Here is a 6,310-nt window from a genome sequence, read left to right as displayed (position 1 = left end):
TTAACTCTTTAAGTAAACAGACGGCCAACCAATTTTATGTACTTATCCATATTAGGATAATAACATGTTGGCCAATCTCCTAATAGAAGGTGCTTTTACTTGCTTCTCTGTTTTATTAGTTAGCTTTGGACGATGGTATGTAACTTAAGCAAATAAATCAAAAAGAATGACAGTCATAGGAGGGAAGTAGACCTGTATTATATGAATTTTGCTTGATGAAGAGCCAAGGTACATGTATACCTTTCTACTTTTTTCATTGCCAGAGACTAAGAAAGGATTACACTTTTTCAAGATATCTTAAACATAGTATTTTTTCAAAGTATCAGAGTTCCACGTCCTAGGAATAGAACGTCCGTCCATGCCTTCCAGACGAAAGGTGCCATCACTAGTGGAAAAACCATCAAGTGCTCCGGTTGAAAATCGTACAAGTGCTCCGTATTTGACCCGTAGCAGACACCATACGAGCACTTGAGCATTTATCAAGTGCTCTGATTGAAAATCGGAGCACTTAGATTCACAAGTGCTCCGGTTGTATTAATAACCGGAGCACTTGTGATTATTATATGCTCAAAATAATTCAAGTGCTCCGGTTGATAAGAAAAAACCGGAGCACTTGTGAATCAAGTGCTCCGGTTTTTTCTTATCAACCGGAGCACTTGGCTATTTTCTTTTTTTAAAAAAAAAACCACTGCTACTGCCAACATGCAAGCTAGCAGCAGCTAGTAGCATAGTATAGTAATAATATCACTAACTCTACTACAGGTTAATATGGTTCGTTCTCTAATCAAAATTAACTCTAGATAATATAAGATACAAGTGGCTCCAATGAACCTAGGAGAGCGAACTCAATAGTTCTTCTCCATCAAATCACACCCTTCCAAATGGGAGAGATGCCCAAATCAAAATGAACCAAATAAGAAACAAGCAAAAGGAGATGCTTCTAGGATGTCCTATGGGAATATTGCACTTTGTTGACTTGGCTGCTTCATTATGAGAATTCTGTCTTATTATGTTCTGGTGCAGGTTGTACACGAGGAGTTTGGCATCGTTGAAGGTCTGATGACAACAATCCATGCTACTACAAGTTCACTCTCTAAGCTTCTTGTCATGCTTCCTCCTCAAGCATAGCATGTGCTCATGTCTGCTATTTTACTAGAATAAAACCTGCCCACATCTTTTGTCAGCATCGACAACACTAGTTTTGGATTTCAGCGACTCAGAAAACAGTTGATGGACCATTAATGCAGGACTGGAGAGGAGGTTGTGGAGCTAGTCAAAACATTATCCCTAGCTCTACTGGTGCTGCAAAGGTATGATATAAATAATTCAGAAATTAAGGATAAAAGGTTTACATTTTCAGATTTTAATAAGCAGAGATACCCCTAGTAAGAATGAGTTTAGCTTATAGCAAAGGAAGCAACAAGCATAAGGATTTGCCTGATCATTGGGAAACGAAACTTGTGCAGGAAAGCAGCGGTCAGCATTATCACCCACACCCACCTCTCCAAACTGCATCATATAAAGCTACGATTAAGTTCCAACCAAGATCATGACAAGCTAGTTTATGTTCATGGTGCATTATGTGAAGCTTTAAGATTGTACCCTCCAGTGGCCTTTGAACAAAAGGCTTCTATGGAGTTGGACATACTTCCAAGTGGCCAACATGTGTATCCAAATATGCAAATTATCTTCAACTTATATGCAATGGGAAGGATGAAATCGATATGGGGAGATGATTGTAACGAGTTTAAGCTGGAGAGATGGATATCTGAACGTGGGAATATTAAGCATGAACCAGCTTACAAGTTCTTAACCTTTAATGCAGGGCCAAGATCTTGTTTAGGAAAGAATATGGCTTTCACCCAAATGAAAGCTGTCGTTGCTACCATAGTTCAAAACTACAAGTTCCAAGCAATACAAGGACAACTTGTTATGCCGGACATCTCTTTAATGCTTCGTATGAAGAATGGATATAAGGTTAAAGTTTGCAAGTTTCAGTAAGGCACAAGTATGTTACGTTGGGTAACCAATAAGGAGGGTAATTAAACTCAATAAGTGTATGATTTGATCATTGTAAAATGATTTTTCTTTGTTAAGTGACTTCAGTTGTTGCTTTATATTTAACTTGTGTGTAGATCATTGAAGATTAATGGTGTTTGTTATAGGTGTGTTGTGTTGTGTTGCTTTCAGGTTGTTAGGTGGCTTTGTTTTTCATGCTTTGAAGATGTGTTTAGTTATTAAAAATGTACGTGTTTGGATAATTATAAAGAAATAATGTACGTGTTTTTTTGTCTTAGTGGGATTAGTTGCACCTTACTCAGTGAGTGTACAGATAATAACTCATGCTGCAACGTTTAACCAGATGATACATAGAGCTAACTTATTAAAATTGTAAAAAGATGTGCATGCATAGATAAAATCCTACAATAATTCCACAGTAGAAGCCATCCAACTATCAGCCACTTGAATAGCTGCCAAAAACTGTCCAAAGTACTAAAAACAGGGAACCATGGAGACCGAAAGTGACAGGGTTACTTATGAACACAGTACAGACTACAGAATGGACTCATAGTTTGATCTACAGTAGTATAACAGATAGATTTACCTCAGAGCCCTCTCACATGAGAGATCTGACCAGAGTAGGGGCAGTGTAGAATATTGACACTTTGTACTTATCAACAATGTCCCAACAGCGTCCAGCATCAGGGTAAGTTGGAGCCTATAAGACAATCAAGCATAATTATGAATGATAAGAATTAAGATACTTCAGGTGGATATAAGCGGATACTTGCAGTTCTCTGATGTTTGGATCCTCTAGAGTTGTAAAATAACTCTACAAGGTAGAGTTTGAGCAATATTAACTATTGAATGAAAAATCAATGGCTCATATATTCTCTTTCAAAAATCCTCCTTATTTTATCTCATCAAAATCCACCCCTAAATCTTTCCCTTCCATCAATATGAGCCCTTTATTTTAAAATATATGGCTCAGATACAACTCTACCTTGTAGAGTTTCACGATAACTTTAGAGGATCCGGACTCAGTTCTCTGACCATGTTAAAAGCATAGTTTAACAACAGTTATATGTTCCCAAAAAAAAAATCTAGGAAGACTGGAATGTGCATATATCCATCTTTAAGAAATCAATGGATTGGCAGGTAATTACCCCTTCAATAATAAGACAAGAAGCTCCATTGAGTAAAGGACCATATGTGACATAACTGTGTCCAGTAATCCAACCACAATCAGCTGTGCACCTATATCACGCAAGCAGAAGTCAATTATAAATTCTATAAATGTAGTGATGATCTCACACGACCATAAGGATATGAAATAACAGTAAGAATTAAAATAGATATACACATAAAGATAGTGATGATAGTAACAATAAACACATGATTGCATGTTAATAAGAAGGGTTGTATATGTACCCTTACCAGTATATATCTGAGGGCTTATAGTCAAATGCATACTTAAATGTTGTTGTAGTGTATACCATGTATCCTTTGGTTGTATGCATGACAGCCTAGAAATGATTGTTCATAGTAAGATTTCATGAATTATACTTCAATTTTGATCAACTAAAAATAATCAAAGAATAGACCATTGATTGTAAAACAATGATAAACCTTGATACCTTGGGTTTTCCTGTGCTTCCACTTGTATAAAGCAGGAATAGAGGATCCTCCGCATCAACCCACACAGCATCACAAGTACTTGGATACTTAGGGACAACATCCTAAAGGATGAAAAGAAAATTTATCATTCACATAATGATTGTCTCAAGCTTACAAATTCTTGAAATGAGATATAACATGGAAAATAAATCGACACTTGTCCAATTATTTCATAGATATAACATCACGAGAAGAAGCACACCAACTTGCCACCAAATATCTCTTCCTTCCGTCCACTTGGTGTTTTCTCTCTTCAAGGATGTCTGGTTTGCATATGTCAGGCATACATCTATTCAAATGATGAAAAGTTACTAAAATTTCTTGTGCAAAATAAGGAAAAATTAAAGATGATGAACAAATGAAGCTAGCACCACAAAACCATAGCTCAGAACTATAGTAGTTTGAGCTGAAAAGAACAACTGAAATATTGTTGATCAGGGAAGCTTAACCATTAGTCAAGGTGGTTCCTTGATGAGAGCTTCGTTAAGATAGGAGAAAGATTAAGCGACGATAATCAATCGTTAGTTCGTTACATTTTTAGCAGATATTATTTCAGCTTAAGTAATGGAAATGCCACAACCAAAGATCCAAAGTTATGAGAAATAATTAACATAAGAAAACAAGGTTCAATAAATTGGTCATACACATTATGTCCTTTCTTTTCATTCAATCACATCACCACCCTGAAATACATTTATTGATTCTCATAAAGTCAGATCAAATTATGTGGACCAGTAATGGTCTGCTGCACATATTTCCAGTTGTGTAATTGCCTACCAAACACGATCTTATGATTAAAAGGCAAAACTGGGTTCACTTAAGGTTGAACAAATATCTACATACTGAGCTCTTGCACTACTCTTGCAATAAAATGTAACCAGAGAAACAATAACAAAGGAATCCTGGAGCAATTTTAGTTCCCATACAAAGACTGAAGTATGCTCTTCTAATCTTCAGATAAATGAGGTACAAACTATATAGAACATGATAATTTGGGCATCCAAATGGTCCTAAACTTACATTCGACAAATAATATGCAACAGAAAAGTCATAAGTATTTATATTTCAAGGGTGAGATACTCGAAGGACAAAGCTTAAAGTAGTACAACAGTATTAGAAGAAAGTTAGTCAAGTCTATACCTACAGGGACGCCATTGTTTGGTGATTCAACAAGAGCAGCATCCACTATGTCTTTAAGTCCAATAACCTTTGCTCCTCTTTTGACATCATTGCAAGTAAACACAATCTTTGGCTTGCAATCTACAATCCCCCCTCTTTTAACAACAAATTCATAATATTATAAAAAACGAATCCAGAATTGAAAAAATGACGAAATTGACGAAAAGATAGAAATTTAATGGAGTGAAAAATACCTTCGAAACGTTCCTCGGAGAATTCGAAGACTTTAGTAGATGCGATAGTGAAAAGAGAGAGAAAGCTAGGGTTTCGCCCCCGATTCTCCATTGTTAACTCTATTAGAAATTATTCATAATTTTTATTCACGAGTGATGAGGAGAGAGAAGGAACCAAAAACTAAATTAAAGAGGGAAGAGATTGCAGATTCACCTGCTACAGTGAGAGAAGGAGAAGAGCAGGTAGGTCGTCCGCCGTGAGTTAGGTCTTGAGAAATGGAGAGGATGGGGTGTGAATTGACGAGGGAATTGGAGAGTAAATGCGGGTGCAAGACTTGGAGGGAGGGAATTTCAGGGCCCAATAGAAAACTCAAGTGCTCCGATTTTCGGCCCAATTGGAGCACTTGAGATCCTTTTTTTTTCGAAAATGATACGAAGACCATGTGCTCCGTTTTCAAGCTCAACCCAAGCACTTGATAAGTAGCACAAGCATTTTTTTCCACTAGTGCATTCTGAACTACTTCGATGATTTTGTAGGGTCCCTCCCAATTGGGAGTGAGCTTTCCTAGCTCTTTAGCTCGGCCGGCCGCTTCCATCTTCCTTAGGACGAGGTCTCCCTGCTTCAGTGGCCGCCTTGCAACTCTGTTGTTAAATTCTCTAGCCATTCTTAGCTTGTAGAGTTGCATTCTCAGAAGTGCATTGCCCCTGACTTCAGGAACTAGATCTAAAGCCGTCCGAAGAGCAGCCCAATTGGCATCTTCTGAATACATCATCACTCGCAGTGTTGGTTCCTCAACTTCAATGGAAGGACGGCCTCTGAGCCATATGCCAGCATGAAAGGGGTTTCTCCAGTTGAGTTCTTGGTCGTTGTTCTTATTGACCACAAGACCAACTGGAATTCTTCAACCCATAATCCTTTTGCATTATCTAACTTCTTTTTGATTCCGGCCGACAAGATCTTATTAAAAGCCTCGACATGTCCATTAGCTTGTGGATGAGCCACTGCAGCAAAGTGAGCCTTGATTCCTTGATCGGCCAGCCATTGACGAAACTTGGGTGTTTCAAATTGTGGTCCATTGTCAAAGACAATAGACTGGGGCATACCAAACCTTGTGATGAGGTTCTTCCAGATGAACCCTTTGAGTCGTTGGTGTAATGCCTCTCAGTGCTTCAGCCTCCACCCATTTTGTAAAGTAGTCGACGACTACTATTACAAACTTCTTCTGGCCGGCAGCAATAGGAAAAGGGCCAAGAATGTCCATTCCCCATTTAGCAAAGGG

Source organism: Beta vulgaris, chromosome 1 (genome assembly GCF_026745355.1).
Source record: "Beta vulgaris subsp. vulgaris cultivar EL10 chromosome 1, EL10.2, whole genome shotgun sequence".
Lineage (NCBI taxonomy): Eukaryota > Viridiplantae > Streptophyta > Magnoliopsida > Caryophyllales > Amaranthaceae > Beta > Beta vulgaris.
Note: the sequence above shows the minus strand (reverse complement) of the source record.